We start from the raw sequence: 26,208 nt of genomic DNA on the forward strand, positions 1-26,208 counted from the left end.
TTTATTTTTATTATTTTATTATTTCCATTCTACGTAACTTTACCGAAATAACCAAGAAGATGTTTTTTTATTATTGTTGCAATTCATGCTCGTTTCATGAGCTGATTAATCTACTGTTAAACTAATTAATTGTGAGACGCGCCGTTCGCTTTAGTCGTCTGATGTGGGATGGATGCGCTTGTTGTGCATCTGGCTAGATCCACAGCCATCACGAACATGATTATATTTGAGTACGAATCGTGTTTGAAGAGATGTCAGCTCTCTCGTCTGGTACACAGGAGTGCGTGGGTTCGATGCCGACCCTGACGCCTGATGTATTTTTGGAGTTTTCGTGTGTCTCTCTCTCTCCCCGTAGTATCGTGGATTTTCTCCAGGTCCTCCAGCCCCCCCCCCCCCCCACACATTTAGAATCAACATCACGAGTTCAGATTATTTTGGCTGCTATAATGGTGGGTAACTTCGTTGAGCTATCCACTGTGGCCAGGCCGCTTCTAAAAAAAAGAGCTACATAGGTAACATAAAATATATATTCTTGGAGCTTTCGGTAAAGTCACGGAGATAGGTTCAAATAAAATATATATATTTTTTTCTTTGAACCTATCTACGTGACTTTACCGAAAGACCCAAAAATATGAATTCCTCCAGTCACGAAAGCTTTAAGTCAAGATAAAAGATATAATTTAGTAAATTAGTTTTAGTTACGGGCCCTGTACTTGTTAGTCATCCGGGCGTCTGATGCGCGTGTCGTGTGTGAGCGCATACTCGACGTTCCTGGACAGACCCCGCTCGACGAATTTATCACGAATCGAATTTGTAATCGATTAATCGTTACGGGCCCTGCACGTTATAGCCATCCGGGCGAGTGATGCGTTGCTGGCCGGCTCGACTCCTGGACGCCTTGAATCCTTTCAGCGCGCGTATGGCAAACAAACGATTCGATTATTATTATTATTATACCACCGTTGTTGTCGTTGTTGTTGTTTAGTCGGGTACGGGGCTCTTGTGCGCGTGAGTAGTCGTCATCTCTGATGATGCGTGTGCTTGCCCTGTGTGTCCAGCCTACCCCGGGGGAGAGGGGGGGGGGTAAGAGTCGGGGGGCCGTCTTGTTTGTGAATTCCAGCCGTTCCTCGCAGCGCGATTAGCGCGCATTAGAAGCCGTGTGATGAATGGGCTCTGCAGGGAAGTTCGAACCATTCTAGAGTACCCCTCCCCCCTATCCACCCCCCAATGCCCCCCCCTGCCCCCCCCCTATCCACCCCCCAATGCCCCCCCCCTGCCCTCCCCCCCCCCCCCCGCACTCACCCCGCACTTTCTCAAATCTGCTAATGTTTCGTGTGAGAGCTGTTTTGTTTTGGAGGCGGTTTTAATCTTTTTTCTCTCTTTCATAACGGGCTTTCTGCTACGAGTGCACGTGTGCGCGGTGTGTGTGTGTGTGCGTGTGTAACTGCATATGTCTTGGTGTGTATGTATGGACAATTGCGTGTATGTGTGTATATGTATATGCGACGCAGGCACGAGCTCATGTTGGTGTTTCCACAGTGGTGCCTGGTGGTTGCTGCTCACTCAGAGGAGTTGGAGGCGCTGCTGCCGAGCCTGGAGTGTGCCACTAAGAGATAGGGTCTTGCCACGAGACCCACCAAAACTAGGCACCTGCCTGGGTATTTTGTGCCACCAAAACACACTCCACCCCTCAGCTTCCCAATGTTGATGGCGCAGTTGTGGAGAGAGAGGAGAGTTTCCCATACCTGGGCAGTGTGCTTATGAGCAGCTCCGGTTTGACAGCAGATGTCTCACTCCGAATCAGTCGGGTGGCATTGGCCCAGTCATGCCCTCCTTATAATGGAATATCTGCGCCGGTTAGAAACAAACATTCAGACTGGCATGCCTACAATCCATCTGGAGACGAAATGGACTGATGGGGTACGGTAGGATGTGGAGCTGAGTGGACTTGCCGAAGACCGATACCAGCGGTGTCAAGATCGGCCTCTGTGGAGGAGGCTCGTGAAGGACGCTGCTACTGGGCAGTTGGAGGCCTCCAGCAACAACGGAGGGTAGAGAAGCGACGCTCACAACAACGAGCGGAGCGCCGGGCGGCTGAAATGAGTAGAGGGCACAGTTGGTGTGCATCTACCGGTCATCTCAGTCAGCTAACCCATGGCACCTGCTGGGTCTGTCCCGAGACCTCCTGTCAGCGAGCCTTCGACACTTCACGTGGTAGCCTTAAAGTGCACCTGGCCTGGCACAGGCGCCGTGGTGACGCCACCGTTACTTAGTTGGGGCTATCGCCTTTGGTATGCGAGGCTCACAACAGCGAGCGGAGCGCCGGCGGTTAAAAAGGGAGAACTTTGGCACAGTGGAAAGCACAGGTGGTGCATCAGCCAATCATCTCAGTCAGTTAACGCATGGCACCTGGGTCTGTACCCGTGATCTCCTGCCAGCAGCGAGAATTCGACACTTCTCGTGGTATGAAGGTGCACCTAGCCTGGCACAAGCGCCCTGGGGACGTCACTGCCACGCAGTGGCGAACTGGGGTTGTTGTTGTGTTCGCGCACCGCTCGAGAAATCTCGGAGGGTTGAGTACGATTCCGGCTACGGTTATTATACCAGTGGCGAGTGCTATGCAGCCTCAACATGAACAATAATTAGTGCCTGCATGGCACGGTGTGCAAACATCACCAACTGGGGAGACAAAGGCGGCAGCGGGTGGTCCAGACCACCGCACCCCACCCCGTAGTGCCCCTTTGACGGATTTCATAGTGAACTTGCTAACGGCACTTGCCCCTCCGGTCCGTATGGCTACACGGGAATCTTTGTCTCTGTGTGCGCGCGCGCCTTGCCGAGTTCGATTGCCGATCAAGGCCGACACCGTTGAAGATTATTTGAACCGGTCGTGGGCCTCGCCTAGGTCGACTCAGCCTCAAATTAGCATCCGTTTCGATGTGTAAACATCGCCACTGGGTATAAAAAAGGCGGCCGGGCGTGGTGCTGGCCAACCCCCCTTCCACCCCCTCGTGCGCCCTGTCGGCCTTCATTAGGTGCTACTCGCTAACAGCACTTGCCCCAACAGTCTGTTCAGGCTACACGGGGGAGCTTTGTCTTTGGGCTCGCGTGTGCCGTGTCTCCAGCTTGGGCAATGAGGGGTCTGCGGCCGTCTTACGGCGTCTCCTGCGAGTCATCCTACTCCCGTAATTATGACGGCTTCCCCCTGCAGGGAGTGCGTGCGCCAAAGGCACATTTGTCCACAATATTAATGTGCGTGCGGCGAGGGGCAATAGGCTCGTCCACGATTATTAGGCGTACAGGCTGTAGGGGACACGTGCTGGTAGCTAAACACCTACGAAGTCCAGCGCAGTCACTTACAAAGACAACGATCCCACCACCTATTTAGCCGTACAGATTGTAGGGGAAAGTGCTGTTAGCGAGTACGTTTGAAGTGCAGCGCAGCCACATACAAATACAGTACAAAGATCCTGGAATGCATGCATGTTGAACTTCTTTCGCACCGTACGTAGCCAACCGTGCTAATCTGAGTTGCGTGGATGGACAACAAACTAAACACAAAAATAAATTAGTTTTCAATCAAGATGCTTTAGAAGTGCATAGCTCCGGTGGCTTCCTACGATCGGAAGGAAGAGCGTTCCAGACGGCCGCAAAAGCGCATCTCAAAGCGCCGCGCGGTGCGGTAGTAACCGCCTTCGCTCGACGGCCGGCCAAAATCCGCATCTCCGATTAGCGCGCTCGGCCGCGTACGGTGCGAAAGAAGGTCAACGTGCATGATATTCGCTTAATAGGCGCTCGCTAACGAACATCTCTTGCCCCCCCCCCACTTTGGTGAAACCAAAGTGAACATCTCTTCGGAGCCGACACGCTCCTCGCTGCTGGCACTGCGCACGAGTAATATCGTGCAGCAGCAGCAGCAGCAGCAGGGATTGAGTCTCATTGCACATCTGCACGCAGTCGTTCACCGCTGCAGCTGCAAATGTCACGACGTCGTGCGTCCAACGCACGTAAACACGAACTTCGCCGGGGCCAATTGTTCTGTGCGTCAGATTTGTGCGTATTAGTTGTCAGTGACATTGTAGGTAAATGCCTCATTATGATCATTACACTATTATTATTATTATTACGGGGAAATGGTTAGCAGACGGTGGAGACAAATGCACGTATTTTGCAACAACATGAAATAAAGAACGCACGGCAGCAAATGCAAGACCACCACGGATTTTGCGCGCGTGCAAGCCAGTGGCGCAGCGATGGTGTGTGCAGGCGGTGTAACTGCACCGGGTGGCACAAGGTGGTTGGTCCCAGTGAAGGTGCCGGACTACCAAAGAGGGGATGGCAACATTGGTGGACGAAGGAGGTCCCCCCCCACCCCCTCCACCCCGACCCTGTCCCGTTTGAATCCTTGCGCCAGGCGCGGCGTGCCCGAATAACAACGATTTCAGAAACAACAACAAAAGTTTGAATCACGTAATACATCGGGCAGAGCAGGAATTCGTAGCAAATGAATTTATTTTTACGGCTAATACGAACGAATTATTGTAATAACCCACCTGATTTTTAATTAAGAACTTTTTTTTTTCAAGGTAAGGCCCACTGAGCTATGTAGCTCTTTTTCAGAAACGTCCTGGCCACAAATGATAGCTCAACGAAGTGGCTTATCACGTGGAAATGTATCGCAGTCAAATAGTCTAAACGCACATTGCTTCTAAATGTGGAGAAAAACACACCGGAGGACCCGGAGATAAATCCACGCCACCACGGAGGAGAGAGACACGCAAACTCCGAAGATACAGTATGCGTCAGGGTCGGGATCGAACCCACGACCTCCTGTATACCTGGCGAGGTAGTTAACATGTCGCGACCGTGGCAGAATTCGCTATTATTGGCACCTCCGCTTAGCACGGGTTGATCACGTACAGTGCGAAAGAAGTTCAACATACATACAATAAATTGGAACGGCTGATGAAGCTATGCCATCTCGGATGGTACCGACAAGTGCAATGTCTGGTCCGGGTTCGTTCACGGATTAAGACTCCCAGCTGAGACAAGCGGATCAGACGCATCATGCGCAGTGGCACAGGCAAATGGGACAAACGCTGACGTGGAGAGATGCACGCTGGGAATGATTCCGAGAGACGGCGAGAAGAACACGTGGATCGAGTCCAATTTATATTTATAGAGCGCCTTCACCCAAGGCGCTCGGCATAGCTGGCAAAACGGTGACCGAATGAAATGACGTAGAGGGCAGGGGCGTGCTACGAGGTAATTTCCGACATTATGTCCACGTCTAAATAACATTCAGGGCGCAATTTTCATCTTCAGCTGCCTCGGCACGTGTCTACTGTAGACGCGACGGTGGAAATGACGCACAGGCAGCGATACGTGTGGCACAACGCGTGCGCACATGCAAAGAGACACACGGAGCGCGCAGCTTCATGCACAACGCTATATCGGGAAAGGAAAAAAACAAGTTTTGCTGGCTGCTGCCCGGGTGGGCAGGCGGGCAGGCGGGCCGTGGTAACGTCACGCCACAAATCAGCGCGATTACGTCACCCGCATCCCACAGTGTTATAAACTCAACTATGAGTTAGTTGTGTTTTTACCAGGTAAGGCCCAATGAGCTATGCGGGTTCTTTATTTTTTCCAGTAGCGACCCGGCCACAAATGACAGCTCAGCGAAGCGGCTCATCACGTGACACGTGGCGAAATGCATCGCGGCCGACTCCTCTACAGGGCGTGATGACGTCGATTCTAAACGTGGAGGGAAAACTCCCCGAGGAGCCGACGCCGAAGTCGTTAACACCATCGTCACCCTCGCGCCCACACGTTCGTACCTGCCGACGACGTCTCTCATCCCCCGACCCACACCCTCCAGACCTTCCCGCGCGGCCGTGTATCCCGCGCAAATTTGCGGGGGGGGGGGGAGGCAGTGTCCCCGTAGGGTGATTCCTCGGCAGAGGCGTAGTCCTCACGAATGTCCTTGTTCGCTTCAGTGCCGACGAAAGTGCGCTCCGCTGAGAGCGAGAGGCACCTGGGCTCGGATGTCTCGGAGGAGGTTCGAGTGGCCACCGCGTTGTCACGTGATGCGTGGCCTGGCGCAGGATCGAGTCTCTGCGGTGTAGGTACAAACACTTTCTGGGTGGGCAGAGGCGGAGGTGGTGGGGTGGTTGGTTTAAGAAGCCTGCCACTATTGTTTCAGCTGCCACGCCGGGAGGTCGAGCCGGTGTAGACTTCTGGATTGCAAGCTCGAGTCTGTTAACGAATCCAGCAGCACCCCTAATTTATATAAGCCAGGAAAGTAAATATAATTGTCGATTGACCTGCGATTGATGATTGTGTGGGACATGATGTGTCAATGACTATTCCATGACGATGGGTGCTCATTGCGTGACACGTGGTGGATAAGTGAATGATCAGTGAATAAATGATCAATCAATGACCAACGCAAGATCAGTAAATATAATGAATTATGATGGCCAAGACCGTTACTGCCGGTCATCGTTCCTCCGTGAGAGCCCGGCCGTCGGGAACGCGGCCAAATTCATCATCGTCGTCGTCGTCCCGCTACGCAAATCGCAGCAGCAACGTTTAATCCACGCCTATTTTAAGAGACACTTAAAGAGCCCCCCACCATTCCCCCCCCCCAACTCTCTTCTCTCTCTCCTGGCTTTGGAGGGCCACAGAGGTTGGCCTCGCGCCTCGGAGTCACTCTATTTTTATGTCGGCGCCCCGTTACAAATTGCAGCATTATCGTTGTCGCTATTCTTACGATTATCATGATGATGACAATTATTATGCATTACTGATGAAGGTGACGATGGGGAAACGGCGGGTGGGGGTGGTGGGTGGGTGGGGGGGCGTGCAATTAATTCGCCGAACAAGAAGCTAATTTTATACCCAGCACGATGGCAATACCGAGCCATCATGGAAAGGATCTCACTGGGGGGGGGGGGGGGGGGATGACAAACGACGCTCCCTAAACCCTGCCAATGCCAACAGCCGCCAATCGCCACTAAGTGACGGTGACGTCACCACGGTGCCTGTGCCAGGCCAGGTGCACTTTGAGGCTACCGCGTGAAGTGTCGAAGGCTCGTTGACCAAACTTTCGCGGAAGAGACCCAAGCTGGTGCCATGGGTTGACTGACCGAGACGACTGGCCGATGCACCAGCCGTGCCCCCCTAACTGTGCCAACTTGCTGAGTTTTTTATCCGCCGGGTGCTCTGCTCGTTGCTGTGAGCGTCGCTCTCCTCTGCCTCTGCCCTCCTTTGTTGTTGGAGGGCGACTGCCTCCCAACTGACCAGGAGCGAGCGCCCTTCACGAGGCTCATCAATAGAGGCCGATTTTGACACCGCTGGTACCGATCTTCAGGCAAGTCCACTTCGCACCGCGTCACCCTCCACAGCCCCCCCCCCCCCCACATTTCCAGAGCCCCCACCACCTCCCTGGGCCAGCCCACGTCACGGAGAAAGAGCCCTGCCGCGAGGTATCATCTCTCAGCCCACGGCCAGGCCGCCACGGTGGATCGGAAACAATTATTATGATGATGATGATGGTGCGAGAGATTTGGCGCCCTAAGTTTAATTTTAATGAGGACGGATTATTTGGTGATACTGCCGTGTTGACAGTGGTGCACAACAAACAGACGATTCTTATTTGTTGATTTTACCAGGTAAGGCCCACTGAGCGAAGTATTGCTATATTCTTAGGTTTTTTCGGTAAAGTCACGTAGGTAAAACATTAAAATTAATAAAAGTAAAATAAAATTAAAAATCACGACGTTTCGGAGGCAATACAAGCCTCCGAAACGTCGTGATTTTTTATTTTATTTTACTTTTATTAATTTTAATGTTTTACCTACGTAACTTTAACGATAAAACCTAAGAATATGAATCCTTGCAGTCACGAAAGCTTCAAATCTCGAAGTATTGCTCTTTTTTCAGAAGCGACCTGGCCACAAATGACAGCTCAACGAAGTGGCTTATGATGTGACAATTTATAGCAGACAAATATAAGCCCAGATAAACAGCAGAAACATTCGTCAATGAGTGTGTGGCCTTAATAGTAACATATATATGAAATGTATAAACAGGCGACGTCTCAGGCAATCCTATGAAGAAGGGCCATTGCCCGAAACGTCGCCTGGTTTGCTGGGTGCAATGTCGTTGCTGGCGCATTGATATTTAAAACAATTATTAGAGATTTAAATTAAGTGTTTCTTGGGAAACGGCGTGTTTTACCATTGGCACATTTTATGACTTAATCTTGCACCTTTTTTGAATTTTTACTTAACTCACTTTTAAAAAGACAAATTTTACTTTTCAAATTATATAATTTCTTACCTTTTTTTTGTTAATTATTAATTGTATCATTCAAGTATTTTTCTTTCTCTGTTATGCCCGTCACGAAAACGGCGTGCGGTTTTGTATCGACGAAACCCGCCTTAAGAGCGTCTTAGCTCACGGGGGGTACTTCAAATCAAACTCAAGTGAAAACCCAACAACGTTGGCAGCCATTCCTGAGCGGTCCACCAGGTGGGCCGTTGGGCCACCGCCAGGGAGCGATGCAATCGCAAGTGAGTGCTTGGCCGTTTCTGGAGAGGTGGTTTCACATTTTAATTTTCACGGTGGCAAATTTGGATGCGCGATGCGAGCACAGAGCTCAGACCGCTGTTGTCCTTAACCCCCCCCCCCCACCGGTTGGCTACGTACGGTGCGAAAGAAGTTCAACATGCTGTACATGCAGACGACTGGGCAGCAATGCAGAGGGTTCTCACAGAGGATGAACAGGTGGGACTTCGTTATTAATGAACCAAAGACGACCGACCGACCCACCCGAAACTCCTACCCTGAGTCGTGTCACCGCGTATTCGAGATCGGCTTCACAGAGCCCAATCTCTCTCATCGACGGAGCGGTTATTCGCACGCGTCATGTACTCAACTTCTTAACCTGCGTAGAGTAAAACTTATGAGAACATTACTTTCGTAAAATATGTGATATATATAGGGCGTTCCAAATTTTAAACCAGTGATTCTTAACCTGGGCAGCACGCCGCACCCCCTTGGGGGTGAGAGATGCCCTTTCTGGGGCTGGCGACAACTTGGGAAGATTTTTTTAAAAGGTAAATCATCCAAAAGAGAACGTAAGCACTGGCACGTAAGCCCAACCACTTTATAGTAATAGGTTTTTACCCTTTCAACTGGTACAAAAACTGACACCTTTATACAAGGCATCATGTTTGCAATAACCACAACACAAACAGTCAAAATGCAAACAAAAAGAAACAACTCTGATGATGATAATGATATGCACTGTCATTATCATCATCAGAGTTGTTTCTTTTTGTTTGCATTTTGACTGCTTGTGTTGTGGTTATTGCAAACATGATGCCTTGTATAAAGGTGTCAGTTTTTGTACCAGTTGAAAGGGTAAAAACCTATTACTATATTTTGTCACTGGTAAAGGAGGTCTCATAGTGTAAATCCCAACCACTTTGTTTCATCAAACCCCGATGCATTTATTGACATTGTACTTTGTTGCATTATCGACTGATAACCCAATGGATGCAAGGCTGCAGTGAAAGTTTAAGGAGCGCTGCTCTATTAGAAATAGGTTTTACCCTTTCTGGCAATAAAAAAATAAGAAATATTTTAAACTACTTTTTTTTAAACACGCTTTAATGGAATGTACCCTACTCGTAATGGAAAAACTCCACGACTCCAGGAAGTGGCCCCGAAGCTTGCCATAACGTAAGGGGCCGTGGTGATTTACAGCCAACGTCAGTTGAGCGTGGACAATTAGACCAAAGCCGAAACATAACATATAAAAAACAATGTTAAAATATATGTTTTTCATTTTTTATGATAGAATATAGTATTGTCATCAGTATGACATAAGTATGCCAAGTTTGCAGTCGATAGCACATTGGAAAGTGGGTTAAACTTGAGTTACAAGATTTGAGGATACGACAACAACAACAACAGACAGAGTGAGTTAATAGAAATCGTGTAAAAAACAATTATTATATTTTGATACTGGCCAGGGAGGCCCCATGTACGAAGTGCTCCTGCCGATGACGTCCGGCAACCCAGCGGGCCACGCTTCGCTCTGCTGATGAGACCACAGAAGTTCGAAAAACGTCGGACTTTGTTCAACAACGGCTGCTCGATGAGATTGGTGTGGGAAGTCAATCGACTGATGGACTCGATTTTTTTGTTGATGTTCATTTACACCGGAGGAATCCGATGAGCAATGAAGTTCTTTTTCACAGATGTCCAGTTGGGGCAAGTCAGGAGCTTACACCAACAAACAGTACACACACGTGATTGGAGTGCAAAGTATAGGAAAGTTGAACAAATAACTTAGAAACGTGTTACAAATTAAACTAAACCATTCTAGATTTGAAGCTTTCGTGACTGCAATGATTTATATTCTTAGGTTTTTTTCGGTAAAGTCACGTAGGTAAAAAATTAAAATTAATACAAGTAAAATAAAAATAAAATAAAAATCACGACGTTTCGGAGGCAACACAAGCTTCCGTCTTCAGGTGGAACCGTCACAGCCCAATAGCTGTATCAAGTAAGAGAAATTTCAAGAAAACAGTCCTTGTATATATACTGGTTGAGGGTGGGAGGAGCCAAGGTAGGCCCTGAATATTATTTTTGTGAGGTTCGGTGCGGCTGAAGCACACTTTACCGAAAAAACCTAAGAATAAAAAAACTAAACCACCTTACCAGATCAATCCCACTGAGATATTAGCTTATTTCTTTTTATATCAGAAGCGGCGACCTGGCCACAAACTACAGCTCAACGAAGTGGCTCATGTTATTGGTTCTTTCGGTAAAGTTACGCATAAGGGAAATAATAAAATAATATAATAAAGAAATAATATTATAAAATCCACAGCAAGAGAAAATTTGAATTTTCTTGCTGTGGATTTCACACCTGATGACGATTGCTTGTGCTGCAGTCGAGACGTCGTGAGAATTTGTATTTATTTTATATTTTTATTATTTTATTATTTCCCTTCTCCGTGATGACTTTACCGAAAGAACCAAGAATATGAATCCCTGCAGTCACGAAAGCTTTAAATCAGAAGTGGCTCTTGTCAATGCGTGTGGACATTTACATCAGCAAGAATACTCTCAAATAATCCACGCAGACACCGGCCGAATTGCTGCTTGCGTTTAAGTTTCACCTCAATGTTCTCACCGCAGCAAAGACTAAGTCAGTTCGCGTCCAAAACAGTAAGACGCACCCAAAACGCGTGCCCAGTGCCAATGAAGTGATACAAATCTGGTTTCGCACACAAAGACAAATATAAATATCCCCCGTATAGCCTGTGACAGACTGTAGGGGCAAGTGCTGTTAGCGAGTAGCACCGATGAAGGCCGAAACGGTGCATGAAGGGGGGGTAGGTGGCAAACGCCACGCCCGGCCGCCTTTGTCTCCCCAGTGGCGATGTTTAGACATCGCATCAGGTACTCATTTTGAGGCTTAGTCGACCTAGGGGACGCCCAGGACCCGGTTCAGATAATCGTCACCGGGTGTTGGCCGTGAGCGGGAATCGAACCCGGGGCGCCAGGTTCGTAGCGCAGCGTAGCGCTAACCACTACACCACCGCTCCCCACACACACGCACACATTACCGGATTATAAGACGCACCGCCCTCAACGCTTCGTTTCTCCCCGTCTCATAATCCACACACAACACGGTAACAACATGGGACGTAATAACAATAAAAACAATTATTAATTGCCACGCGAAAAAAGAAACCAACCCGCATGTTAAGAAGACAACGCGTCGATGGGTTTCAACAACGGCACATGTGCATGCGTTCTCCATTGTGTGCGAGCTCGGTTGAGGTTACATCGGAAGGAAAATGCCTGTGCAGCTGTCGCACTTGGCCTTGAAGGGGCAAGAGAGACGAGGTGGAGGAGGGGGGCAGCACGGGCTGCCCGTGGGGGCAGGGAGGGAGGCATGGAGGGAGGGAGGGAAGCGGGGTGTTTGGTGGTGAGAGTTGAAAGGAGAGGGTGGTGATCGCTGGCGCTGGGCATGGCGGTGCGATTCCCGCACGATGGATTGCTGCGCGTGGTGTGCGTGGGAAAGATGGGGAGTGTGTGATGGTGTGTGGTGTGTGTGTGATGGTGTGTATGTGTGATGGTGTGTGTGATGGTGTGTGATGGTGTGTGTGTGATGGTGTGTGTGTGATGGTGTGTGTGTGATGGTGTGTGTGATGGTGTGTGTGTGATGGTGTGTGTGTGATGGTGTGTGTGTGATGGTGTGTGTGTGATGGTGTGTGTGTGTGATGGTGTGTGTGTGTGATGGTGTGTGTGTGATGGTGTGTGTGTGATGGTGTGTGTGTGATGGTGTGTGTGTGATGGTGTGTGTGTGTGATGGTGTGTGTGATGGTGTGTGTGTGATGGTGTGTGTGTGATGGTGTGTGTGATGGTGTGTGATGGTGTGTGTGTGATGGTGTGTGTGTGTGTGTGTGATGGTGTGTGTGTGTCATGGTGTGTGTGTGTGATGGTGTGTGTGTGTCATGGTGTGTGATGGTGTGTGTGTGTCATGGTGTGTGATGGTGTGTGATGGTGTGTGTATGTGATGGTGTGTGATGGTGTGTGTATGTGATGGTGTGTGTGTGATGGTGTGTGATGGTGTGTGATGGTGTGTGTGTGTGATGGTGTGTGATGTTGTGTGTGTGATGGTGTGTGTGATGGTGTATGTGATGGTGTGTGATGGTGTGTATGTGTGATGGTGTGTATGTGTCATGGTGTATGCGATGTGTGATTGAGGGCGTGAGAGTGTTATGGTTATGGTATGATGGTTGATGTGTGTGTTGGCTGTGTGGTTGGTGCGCTGGTGGGTGTAGCGATTGGGTGAAGGGTGAGCGGTGGGTGACGGGCTGGGTGGTGAGTGTGTGACGGGCTGGGTGGTGAGTGAGTGACGGGCTGGGTGGTGAGTGTGTGATGGGCTGGGTGGTGGGTGTGTGACGGGCTGGGTGGTGAGTGTGTGATGGGCTGGGTGGTGGGTGTGTGACGGGCTGGGTGGTGAATGTGTGATGGGCTGGGTGGTGAGTGATGGGCTGGGTGGTGGGCGTGTGATGGGCTGGGTGGTGGGTTATGTGACGGGCTGGGTGGTGGGTTATGTGACGGGCTGGGTGGTGAGTGTGTGATGGGCTGGGTGGTGAGTGACAGGCTGGGTGGTGAGTGAGTGACGGGCTGGGTGGTGAGTGCGTGATGGGCTGGGTGGTGAGTGTGTGACGGGCTGGGTGGTGAGTGAGTGACGGGCTGGGTGGTGAGTGAGTGACGGGCTGGGTGGTGGGTGTGTGATGGGCTGGGTGGTGAGTGTGTGACGGGCTAAGTGGTGGGTGTGTGACGGGCTGGGTGGTGAGTGCATGATGGGCTGGGTGGTGGGTGTGTGACGGGCTGGGTGGTGAGTGCATGATGGGCTGGGTGGTGAGCGAGTGACGGGCTGGGTGGTGGGTTTCTCGTTGGGGGAGGGGTTGAGGAGGACATGATGGGGGTGGGGGAGGATTAAACTCCGTATTCATTTCATTTCCGGTTGGCATCACGCGCTAAGTCCCTGCCAATTAGATCAAATGGTTCATCGGCAGGGAATGGTCCCGTTCGGGTATTTGAATGAGACGGCAGAGTTCCCACTTCATATCAACACGCGCGTGTACATGTTACGTGTACCGTTCGCTATGTAGCGTTTCAAATAGTTATTGTTTTGCTTCATTGATCTTAGAGTGCACGAGCTTTGAAACAACACAGTTCGGTAAAAAAAAAATATTAATAGCAATAATAATAATAACTGGTGGTGACTTTTTTCTCTCTCTCTCATCCCAGGGCGCTTTATCCGCGATTTAGTTGAGCATGCAGAGACCACGGAAGGTCTGGAGAGAGAGAGAGGAATAGACACTCAGAGTCAGGGCTGCCGAGGGCAGGTCAAGTGCGGGGGGGGGGGGGGGTGATAGATGCTGGCCACGTGGCCAGAATGAATTGCGACCGGCTGAAGCGGATGGTAGCGTAACGAACCCGGCCACCCGAGTTCGATTCCCTCTCACGGCCAGTACCCGGTGACGATTATCTGAACCGGTGTCTTGGGTTCGACCCAGCCTCACACGAGTACCTGGTGTGGCGTGTGTAAACATCGCCACTAGGGAGACAAAGGCGGTCGGGCGTGGTGCTGGTCACCCACCCCTTCGATGTACCGTTCCGGCCTTCATTAGGTGTTCGCTAACAGCACTTGCCCCAACAGTCTGTTAAGGCTATACGGGGGATCTTTGATGGTGGTGGTGGTAGCGGTGGAGGTGGAGGGAGCGGTGGTGGTGGCGGTGGAGGGAGCGGTGGCGGTGGTGGTGGCGGTGAAAGGTGTCAGTTTGCAGAGGAAGACCGTGGACAGTGGTGCAAGTGGACGTCAAAATGTCAAAACACCGCACGGAATGGAATCCGCCTCGAGGGAAGAGAGATCCAACGATGGCCAGAGAGGGATGGAGAGAGACCATAGGTCGCAAACGGGTTTTGATTCCTTATCCGTACCGTACCCGGCCGCACCAGGGCCGGGTAGCCGGGTACGGGTAGGGTACGGGTATCGGGTACCCGGTTGCGACCTCTGAGAGAGACGCTGGCAAGGAGATGCATCGGTGACGGAAACGATCGTGGGACCCAATGGCCCAGTAGACCCAGAGATTCAATTGAAAATAAATGTTTCTGTTGAATTTATAAAGCAGCAAGCTCCTGATTATGCGAACGTGACGTCATTATCATAAACTTATATATTCCAATTCAACGATTATGATTTCCTTCTGCATTACTATTAAACATGATCAACATCTAAAACAATTTTTCGACACCATCACCCGCGTCGTCATTATCATCATACTCCTCTAATTAAAAAAATTAATAACCACCAAACGTGCGCGTAGCCGCCTTTGTCTCTGTGTGTGTGTGTTCATTCTAGATTTGAAGCTTTCGTGACTGCAAGGATCCATACTCTTAGGTTTCTTTCGGTAAAGTCACGTAGGTAAAAAAATAATAATAATAATAAGAAAAGAAAAGAATAATAAATGAAAAATAACTTAATTAAATCACAGTTGTGATTTTTCTTTTATTATTATTGTATTATTATTCATAATAAAATAAAATAATAATAAATGAAAAATAACTGCGTTAAATCACAGTTTAGTTATTTTTCATTTATTATTATTTTATTATTATTCCTTTTTTTACCTACGTGTCTCTACCGAAAAAAACTAAGAGTATGAGTCTCTGTGTGTGTGTGTGCCATGTCCTCTCTCACAGACACCGGCGATCGTGGCCTGCCTGCCTGCCTGCCTTGCTTCCTCTTCAGCTCTGTCCGCGATGTTTAACCCAACAAAACCCTGCATCGGATTCTCCTCCCCGTTGCATTGAATGGGGGGGTGCTATGCCACCAGGAGCCCAGCCTGGTCGCGCTGATCGCGTCAAAGAGCACAAACCATCATCACGCGACACTCCGCTCATCCTCCCGACAAGCAGCGGCTTTTGTAACAAAGACGGCGGTCACCGCATCGAGCGCTTTCAGATGCGCTTCTGCGGCCGTCTGGAACGCTCTTCTCTCCCATATTAGGAAGCCGCTGGAGCGATGCACTTTTAAATCATCATCTAGATTGAAAACTCATTAATTTAGCACTGATTTGTGTGTTTAGTTTGTTGTCCTTCCCCCGCACCTCCGATGATGGCGGTTGTTGGCCAAAGAAGGTCAACAAACATGCAGTTGTTCAAATCGCTTACGGTGCAAATTCCCCTTCTTCTCGTTGTACCTCTGTAGTATTCCCAGTCAAATCGTTCTATTCAGTCTACATATCCAAGCACGCTGGCCTTAATAACACGACGAGACCTTGGGCATTTCGCCGAAAGATTGGCCCAGATAATTATTCCATCCCACGTGATTAGTACAATATTATTATTAAATTTCCAAGCGATATTATTCTTATTCATTCCCACCACTTATATTATCGGCCACGTCTAAATACAATTTTTTTTATGTTTAAATATACTCGCCTGTCTTACGAAATGTATTCCTAAAGATTACACGTCCCCCGTGGGGTTAATCCTGCAATTGCGCGCTGCTAATTAATGAAACAGCGTCCGGGGGGGGAGAGGGGGGGGGTAAGGGGAGCGGTGGGGGAATTCCTTCAGCGGCACAACTCAAGAACGGCCGACGACTGCCTTCGTGCAGCTCACACGCAGCTCACACGCAGCTCACACGCCGCTCACACGCAGCTCACACGCCGCTCACACGCCGCTCACACGCCGCTCACACGCCGCTCACACGCCGGCCCGTGGAGGAGGTCGAGAGGACGCGAGACACCGAGAGCCTCTCGCGAGATCTGGGCCCCCACTCGGCGGATTGAGCCTCTTTGGCGGCGGTGGATTGAAGATTGTCGGCATCGTCGTCGTCGTCATGGACAGCACCCGGAGCGTCGCGTGGACACCCCAATAGACGGTCACTCGAGGACGAACTCGACGCAGTGTGGGATTGGCATCAGCTGGGGAGATGCAAATCCTCAAGGCAGTGCCCACCGTGGGAATAGTCTACCATGGGCAGTGTCCACCATGGGAATTGTCGATGGCCTGTCGTTCATACCCGTCGACAATTCTTATTCTTTCGCGCACTGTTAACCGTTGCTATTAATCCCATAAGCCACCGTCACGTGTGAGTCTGCGGGTCTCCATGCATTGTCTACAGCAGCGGTTCTTAACCTGGGGTGCAAGCGAGATGCCCTTTCTGAGAACCAAATGTGTGCAGGCTGCAATACAGGTGAAGCACCACTGGCCTACAGCCTGGAAATTCACCCCGCATCTCTCGGACTGGACATCAAAAATGAGCCTCATTCTATTGTGTCCTAGCTTAAATAGACGCTCCAAGCGTGGTGGTGTTTCATTCAGACGCTGTCTCCCCGATAGACCTGGTCTTCAACTGAGGACGGCTGCTTGCGTTGTGGCCGAAACGTCGTGAGAATTATTTCATTATGTTTTATTTTCATTATTTTATTACTTCCCTTCTACGTGACTTTACCGAAAGAACCAAGAAGATTAATCCCTGCAGTCACGAAAGCTTTAAATCGAAATCTATTGTGTCCTGTTAAATGGTTGCTATTCCTCGAACCGACATCATCATCATTATCTTCGTAATCAGCGCGAGACCGTGACGAACAGCGACGCATTGGCGAGGAGCGGGTAGGATTGGATTGGATGGGGGGCGGGGGCGGGGGGCGGTGCAGGCTTCATCCAGCAGTGGATAGCTCACCGCATACGGCAACGTCGTAATAATGAGGCAAAACCTCAGGGGTGGCCCACGTGTGCTGATTAGGCCCGGCACAGACACGCGGAGCCACGGGGCTCCCTGGAGCCGGGAGCGGATCGCGTCTGAGATGATCTTGGCTCGCGTGCGTTCTCACTCGAGTGGCGCTGACGGTGGCGAGGCTGCGCTTGAGTGGTAGCGCAGCGGTCAACGCTACGCTGCGCTACGAACCCGGCGACCCGAGTTCGATTCCCGCACGCGGCAAATCAACACCCAGTGTCGCGATTATTCGAATCGATTCTGGCCATCTGGTGCGGTGTGTAAACATCGCCACTGGGGAGACAAAGGCGGCCGGGGGGGCGGTGCTGGCCACCCACCCCCTCGTGTGTCGTGCCGGTCTTCATTAGGTGCTCGCTAACAGCACTTGCCCCACCAGTCTGTGAAGGCTAGACGGGGGATCTTTGTCTTTGGTTCGGGTGGGGAGCGGTGGTGTGAGGGGTTAGCGCGCTGTGTTACGAACCCTGAAAGCAGAGTTCGGTCCCCGCTCACGATCACCACCGACACCAGTGACGGGCATCAGCTTGAAGGGAAACAAGTAAACCCGTAAAAACAAAGTTTTTCACTATAAATCCTTTATATGCGTGGCGGCTAGAGTCTTCTCGTCCTCTGGCTTGAGATGGCTGCCACCTATGGGTCAGATGATTGTCTGCCAGTATAAAGCAATTGGTAATTAAATATTTAATTTGTTTTCCCTAAAAAGTGTAAAATTTTGGGAATTTTTTTTCACGAACATTAATTGTCTCGCACAACGAGTCTGTGTGGAAAATGTCAGCTCGATTGGATCACGGGAAGTGGGTTAAAAAAACGACCGAAAGATTTGCACGGTCGTAAGCAAGCAAGCAAGCACGCAAGCAAGCACGCAAGCAAGCACGTAAGCAAGCACACAAGCAAGCACGCAAGCAAGCAAGCGAACTTAATATAAAGGATTTTAAAAAAGAACGTGTAGCTGGTGCGGGTGTGCAATCATCATCATCATCACCACCACCACCACCGCTTCGTCTCTGCGCACGTAAATAATGCCGCCCGTGGTACAAACGGAACCTCCTGGTGTGGACAGGGGGGCAGGGGACTTAAACGGTGACATTTCCCGAGAATTTCGCAAGAGCATCATCCAAGTGGTGTTCATGACGCCCCTCGCCTCGGTCCACATCGCGAGCGAGCGCGCGCCCTGGTCACGTCCGAAAGGTATTTAAGCCAGAATTGATTTTAATCTCGCACACTCGTGACGAACTGCGGTATATTTAGTTGTTTTTATTCCCCCTCCAAGTCGTTTAGAGAGAGGGTGGCTGGGAGGTTAGGCTGCGTGATATACACCAGCACATTCATTAATAACTACAGTGCCTCCCTTCTTTTTTTTACAACTCTCCCACCGAGTCGTCCAAAGTCAAATAAAAAAATGTTTTCGATCACACGACCACTTCAATCGGTTCTCACTCTCCGCCTGTGCACATCCCCGAGTCAACTGGTGGACACTCCACGTTCCTATGGCGATGGCAAGTCCATCCACTGGACAAGCACTGTTAATTTCCTCCAACAGGTGATACATATTTTATCGACCACCGGGAGGGAGAGTGGGCTGGAGTCAAACCCCCGACCAGGATTTGAACTCGCAACCTTCCACACGAAACAGCGTGCTTCTCTGCCATGAATAAGGTCCATTGCCAGAAAGGTCATCCATTATATATTTATATATATATTTTTATACAGTATATCTTATTAAGGGCACAGTGTTATTGACGAATGTATAGCTGTTGTATATATAGTGTGTGTGTGTATATATAGTCGGCGACGAGTGGTGCAACTTCTAATGTTGTTATGCAAGGGCTAGAAAGATGGAATCTACATCAAGGTATACAGGTACAGCCTTGAAACATCTCACTCACGGTACTGCAGGCAGAAAGGGCTGTCACCTCGATGGAGGGGGCTAAGTTGGCCCCACTCAAATGATTTAAAACGAGAACCTATTGTTTTAATTTTACCAGTTAAGGCCCACTGAGCTACGTAGCTCTTTTACAGGTAGGAACAACAGGTTCCACACTGCCCACCAGGGATTATTTGTCTGTCTGTCGGGCACGAATGCGCTGTCCAATGAAGTACCTACCTGCCCACTCCGAAGGAACGCGTTTCAGAATTTACCTGGCCACAAATGATAGCTCAACGCAGTGGCTTAACCACGTGAAAATTTATAGCGGCAAGATATTCTAAACGCGTGATGTTGATTCTAAATGTGGAGGGGTGGGGAAAAAGCGGAGGACCCGCGAGAAAAATTCACGCGACCACGGGAAGCGAGAGAGACACGCAAACTCCAAATATACAGCAGCAGCAGGCGTCAGGGTTGGGATCGAACCCACGACAACTCCTGTATACCAGGCGAGGTAGTTAACATCTCCTAGCCACCGTGATCATGATGAGAGAGAGAGACACGCAAACTCTAAATATTCAGCAGCAGCAGGCGTCAGAGTCGGTATCGAACCCACGAAACTCCTGTAGACCAGGCGAGGTAGTTAACATCTCCTAGCCACCGTGATCATGATGATGATGATGATAATGAGAGAGACACAGACCTCCTGTAGACCAGGCGAGGTAGTTAACATCTCCTAGCCACCGTGATGATGATGATGATAATGAGAGTGACACAGACCTCCTGTAGACCAGGCGAGGTAGTGAACATCTCCTAGCCACCGTGATCATGATGATGATAATGAGAGAGACACAGACCTCCTGTCTACCAGGCGAGGTAGTTAACATCTCCTAGCCACCGTGATGATGATGATGATGATGATGATAATGAGAGAGACACAGACCTCCTGTAGACCAGGCGAGGTAGTTAACATCTCCTAGCCACCGTGATGATGATGATAATGAGAGAGACACAGACCTCCTGTAGACCAGGCGAGGTAGTTAACATCTCCTAGCCACCGTGATGATGATGATAATGAGAGAGACACAGACCTCCTGTAGACCAGGCGAGGTAGTTAACATCTCCTAGCCACCGTGATGATGATGATGATAATGAGAGAGACACAGACCTCCTGTAGACCAGGCGAGGTAGTTAACATCTCCTAGCCACCGTGATCATGATGATGATAATGAGAGAGACACAGACCTCCTGTATACCAGGCGAGGTAGTTAACATCTCCTAGCCACCGTGATGATGATGATAATGATGATAATGAGAGAGACACAGACCTCCTGTAGACCAGGCGAGGTAGTTAACCATCTCCTAGCCACCGTGATGATGATGATGATGATAATGAGAGAGACACAGACCTCCTGTAGACCAGGCGAGGTAGTTAACGTCTCCTAGCCACCGTGATGATGATGATAATGAGAGAGACACAGACCTCCTGTAGACCAGGCGAGGTAGTTAACATCTCCTAGCCACCGTGATGATGATGATAATGAGAGAGACACAGACCTCCTGTAGACCAGGCGAGGTAGTTAACATCTCCTAGCCACCGTGATGATGATGATGATAATGAGAGAGACACAGACCTCCTGTAGACCAGGCGAGGTAGTTAACATCTCCTAGCCACCGTGATCATGATGATGATAATGAGAGAGACACAGACCTCCTGTATACCAGGCGAGGTAGTTAACATCGCCTAGCCACCGTGATGATGATGATGATGATAATGAGAGAGACACAGACCTCCTGTATACCAGGCGAGGTAGTTAACATCTCCTAGCCACCGTGATGATGATGATGATGATAATGAGAGAGACACAGACCTCCTGTAGACCAGGCGAGGTAGTTAACATCTCCTAGCCACCGTGATGATGATGATGGTAATGAGAGAGACACAGACCTCCTGTAGACCAGGCGAGGTAGTTAACATCTCCTAGCCACCGTGATCATGATGATGATAATGAGAGAGACACAGACCTCATGTAGACCAGGCGAGGTAGTTAACATCTCCTAGCCACCGTGGCGCCCCACTCTTCCACGTCGTTCGGAGACGGACGTCTCGGACCAAAGTGGGACCCCCCCCCCCACACACATTGCCCCCACCTGCCGATCGACTAACACTGCTTGCGTGTAACGCGCACGCACACGCGCGAGTCGGCCTCGGCCACATGGCAAAAACCAATAAAGACTCACGCATCGGGGAAGGCGGCACGAATATTTTCGTGCAATTAAGGGTCAATTAACGGGTCACGTTTCAGCCGCGCGCGCGCGCGCGTGAGAGTGCACGCGCTCGCCCACGGCACATCGCGAACGCGCTCGACAAAGGTGGCGTTCTGTGCGCGCGTGTGTGCGTGTGGTTATAGGTGTGTGTGTGTGTGTACTTGTGTTTGTGTGTGTGTTTATAGGTATGTGTGTGTTTGTGTTTATAGGTACGTGTGTGTACTTGTGTGTGTGTTTGTGTGTGTGTACTTGTGTTTAATTATAGGTGTGTGTTTGTGTATGTGTGTATTTGTGTTTATAGGTATGTGTGTGTTTGTGTTTATAGGTACGTGTGTGTACTTGTGTTTATAGGTGTGTGTGTATATGTGTGTGTACTTGTGTTTATTAGGTATGTGTGTGCTTGTGTGTGTTTGTGTGTGTGTGTTTGTATGTGTGTTTGTATGTGTGTGTACTTGTGTGTGTGCGTGTGTGTTTATAGGTATGTGTGCTTGTGTGTACTTGTGTTTATAGGTATGTGTGTATTTGTGTTTATAGGTATGTGTGTTTGTGTATGTGTGTGTGTTTATAGGTATGTGTGTGTTTGTGTATGTGTGTGTTTATAGGTATGTGTGTGTTAATAGGTATGTGTGTGTTAATAGGTATGTGTGTGTGCACAGGTGTAGTGTAGCGGTTAGCGCGCTGCGCTACGAACCCCACCCTGGCGAGCCGAGTTCGATTCCCGCTCGCGGCCAACACCAGGTGACGATAATTATCTGAAGCGGTTCCGGGCCTCCCCTAGGTCGACTCGGCCTCAAACAAGTACCCGGTGTGTGTGTGTGTGTAAACACTTGTTAATCGGGAGACAAAGGCGGCCGAACATAACCACCCCCCCTCCCCTGTGTGCCGTGCCGGCCTTAATAGGTGCTCGCTAACAACACTTACCCCACCCCAACAGTCTGTTTAGCCTATACGGGGGATGTTAGTCTTCGTATCTTTACGCGTGTATCTGTACGTCTGAATACACATATGCGCGCGTGCGCGTACACATTTTTACGCGCGTGTGTGTGTGTGTGGGTATTTATCTGGGAAAGTGTGCATGCCCGTGCATGCCCGTGTCTGTGCGTGGTGTACGTATACAGATGTGTGCGTTCGTGTATACGCCTGTACGTGTGGATGTGCGCGCGTGTAGCCGAGTATACGCATGCGGGATGACGTGTGTTCGTGTCCACGTGTGTGCACGATGTGTACGTGTCAGTGTGTACACGCGTGTGTCTGTGTGGTTGCACCACGAATCCGGCGACCCCGAGGTTCGATATCCCGCTCACGGCCACGATTATCGGAACCTGTCCCGGTGCCTCCCACTAGATCCGCACGGCCTCACACCGAGTATCCGATGAACGTCAGGACTGGGGAGACAAAGGCGGCCCTGGCGTTTGTGCTGACCACATTATCCCCGAGTATATGGTGCGTTGCTAGCAGCACCAGCAAACAGTACGTGCGGATCTTGATTTGAAGCTGCTTCAGCAGGTCCACTGCTTGATTATTTATTCCGCCTGTTGCGATTGAAACGTCGTGATGTATTATTTTTGGTTTTATTTTATTTTTCTACCTACGTGACTTTACCGAAAGAACCAAAGAGTATAGTATGTGTGCGGACTATACAAGGGATATTTGTCCCCGTGACATGCTTGTGTGTGTGTATATATATCTGCATGGATATGCGTATGGAGAGCGGTTAGTTTAGTAGTTAGTGCGCTGCGCTACTAACCCGGCGACCCGAGTCCGATTCTCGCTCGCGGCCACCAACACCTATGACGATTATCCGAATCGATTCTGACCCTCGAACCTGATGCGATTTAGTAAATTTCGCCACTGGGGAGACAAAGGCGACCGGGCGTGGTATTGACCACCCACCTCCTCGTGTGCCGTGCCGGCCTTCATTAGGCGATACTCGCCAACAGCACTTGCCCCACCAGTTTGTGAAGGCTATACGGGGGATCTTTGCCTTGCAATGCGAATACACAATAATCTTATAGCTCGTGTACATAACAAATGGCTTGGCTTGTGTATCTGTCGTGTACAAACACACATCTGCACGCGTACTCGCTTACAGAATAGGCAAAGTGTACTTTAATTTCAAACGACGGTAAACCAAAAATCTATATAAACATTTATATGCAATATATACACGTGTTGCTAGCAAGTCGCCGCTATCAACATACCAAATACGCAGTCCAAGAATCCCGTACGCTATATGAGAAACACAGGTTACAGCACTGGATGGGCATGTTTCGTAGATGGTGTGTGTGTGGTTGAACCTCAATAGGCGCTCGCTAACTAACACTGCCTGTGCAGTCGGCTTCACGGTGGTGGGTGGTGTGGGGGGGGGGGGTCTTTGTACAAATAGCAAAAGCGAGTTCCAGAAAACCGCGTGGGGAACCATCGCCAAAGTCAATCCCCCAGTGCCCGACGGGAGCGGAAAATAAAGAGGCCCTCAACCCAGCAGTGGATTGACGACAAAGGCTGCACAAGTGCAGACAGCACATGGTGTAGGGAGGGATCTTACACACGTAAGTTGTTTTTTTTACACCGAAAAAAAGGCACCGACTATGGCTGTTATATTTGACACCATTCGATAGCGAGCGATCGCATTCGCTTTGATTGTAAAGCGCGTGCTTTGTGGTATGCGGACGACAATTGTTGTCGCTATTGTTTCTGCCCGGCACCACCAGAACCATCACCACCACTAGCAACCACCAGCAGCATCAGTACCACCACCACCACCGGCACGCTGCATGTTCCACCGCGTTGGCGAGACGTTAACTACCTTCGCTTGGTATACAGAAGGTCGTGGGTTTGATCCAGATGCTGTGAAGTCGGTTGTATATTTGGAGCTTGCATGGTCTCTCTCGCCGTGGTCGCGTGGATTTTTCTCCGGGTCTTCCCCTCCACATTTATAATCAACATGCGTTTAGAGTATTTGGCTGATATACATGTCCACATGATAAGCCACTTAATTAGGCTATCAATTGTGGCCAGGTCGCTTCTGAAAAAGAGCTGTGTAGCTCAGTGGACCTTACCTAATAAAATAAATACCAAAAAATTCCGCGATCACTAATGCAATGTACATTTACTCCCATTCAAAAACAAATTTTAATTCGTTCCACGCTGCACGCGCCAGATGATTGCTAATCGCGCGCCACGTGACGGCTGTCTGCGTGACTTGGAACACGTGTCGACACGCACGGACACACAACGTGATCTCGCTCTGAATTCTGTTCGTGTCCTGCGTAGACAGCGTCCATCGCTCAGCGCGGCACGTTGGCCGTGTTTGACAATCATCGGGTGCGTGCAGCGCGTGTGTGCCAACTTCAATATGAATGGGAGTACGTTGGTGAACGGGGAAGGACCGAGCGCGTTGGTGGTAGTGCGTTGCGAGGATTTTTCTCGAGAAATACAACTTTTAAACATCTGACGTTCGCTTCTGAAACTTCTTTCTTGATAAAAACTTGTGTTGTTTGTTCTATCAAGATGTCCGTCGGAACCTCGATCCGGACGTGACGACCAGCCAGCCAGTCAGCCAGTAAAACTTGTTTTCTAGTATACAGGTACAATTCAGACAACCACATTACTGCGGCGTTGGACGAACTCATGAAGGTGAAGGCGATCGTTATATTTGTGGACTATGCGATTGTTAGTCCGCTGTCATTCAGCAGCGAACAACAATTAAAACAAATCTACTTTAAAAAAAAGTTTACCGTGGTTGTGTTTAGAACTCGACCGTGTGGAATTAATTACGCGTGTCGCAGCTCACAGCAACAGCAACACCACCAACCCCCTCTCATCTCTCAGCTCACCTCTCCTACCCCCACACTCTCCCCCCTCCATCCACCCATTAATTATCTCAGGTGAGCCCAGGTGAGGTTAATGAGCAGTGATTGATTGGCAGCACCGGCTGTGAGAGCGTGGCGAGCAGGTGGCGGCCGAACAATTGAGCCGTGCGTGCCACACGATTCTATCCAATTACATCAATCAGCTAAGCAGGGGTTAAGCCTGGATAGTGTCTGGATGGGCGACCGCCGTGAATAAGAAAGAATCAGGTGTTAGCGACTGCTTTGGAGCCTTGCGTTGTTCAGCTATTGCCCAACTTCCGCTACGCTCAACACATATTTACCAACCCGCGCAGACCAGCGTGGTGAAGTATGGTCAAATAACCCCCCCACCCAGGGCTCGCACGTCGTGGGGAGGGCCTTCATCCAGCAGTGTATTCACGAAAGGAGCGTTACGTGCAAATGTACACCAACTACTTAGATCGATTCATATATTGCCGAATTTTCCAATTCTCCGTTCGTTCGGGTCTACAAGTGCCGGTTAATGAAATCGCATTTACAAACACATGCTCGGATTAAAACGAATCCGAACTTCCGATGAAGGCAACTAAATGAATAAAGAATAACAACAATGCATCCCTGGCTGTACCCGCGAATAGCACTTGTAATTGAGATGTGTTGCTTTTTAACGCGAGCCACTTTCGTCTAAAAGCGATGAATGAGCTACTTGTATCCACGCGATGAATCTCTCCCAGCCACAGAGAGAGAGAGAGGGAGAGAAAATAGTGTTCCATTCGGGGACGCTGCTGGGCAAACAACGCCCGACCACCGACAGAGAACGAGATTGGTGGCCATAGAGAATCGGCATCTTTATCAGAATTTGTACTTGCACTGGAGGAAGTCGACGAACTGTGAAGCTC

The 26,208-nt window shown here is 49.7% G+C and overlaps 1 long non-coding RNA gene across 1 annotated transcript; it reads right to left on the reverse strand.

Moving 5' to 3' along the window:
- Positions 1-645: 645 nt before the first annotated feature.
- On the reverse strand, positions 646-24,391 carry LOC144729251 (uncharacterized). Its single transcript, XR_013587672.1, has 3 exons — positions 24,286-24,391; positions 1,746-1,848; positions 646-1,059 (listed from the first exon to the last, which is right to left on the reverse strand). It is a non-coding gene; the product is annotated as an uncharacterized LOC144729251 (long non-coding RNA).
- Between the last annotated feature and the right edge of the window lie 1,817 nt (positions 24,392-26,208).

The sequence above is a fragment of the Lampetra planeri genome, chromosome 32, assembly GCF_965212315.1.
Source record: "Lampetra planeri chromosome 32, kcLamPlan1.2.h2, whole genome shotgun sequence".
NCBI lineage: Eukaryota > Metazoa > Chordata > Hyperoartia > Petromyzontiformes > Petromyzontidae > Lampetra > Lampetra planeri.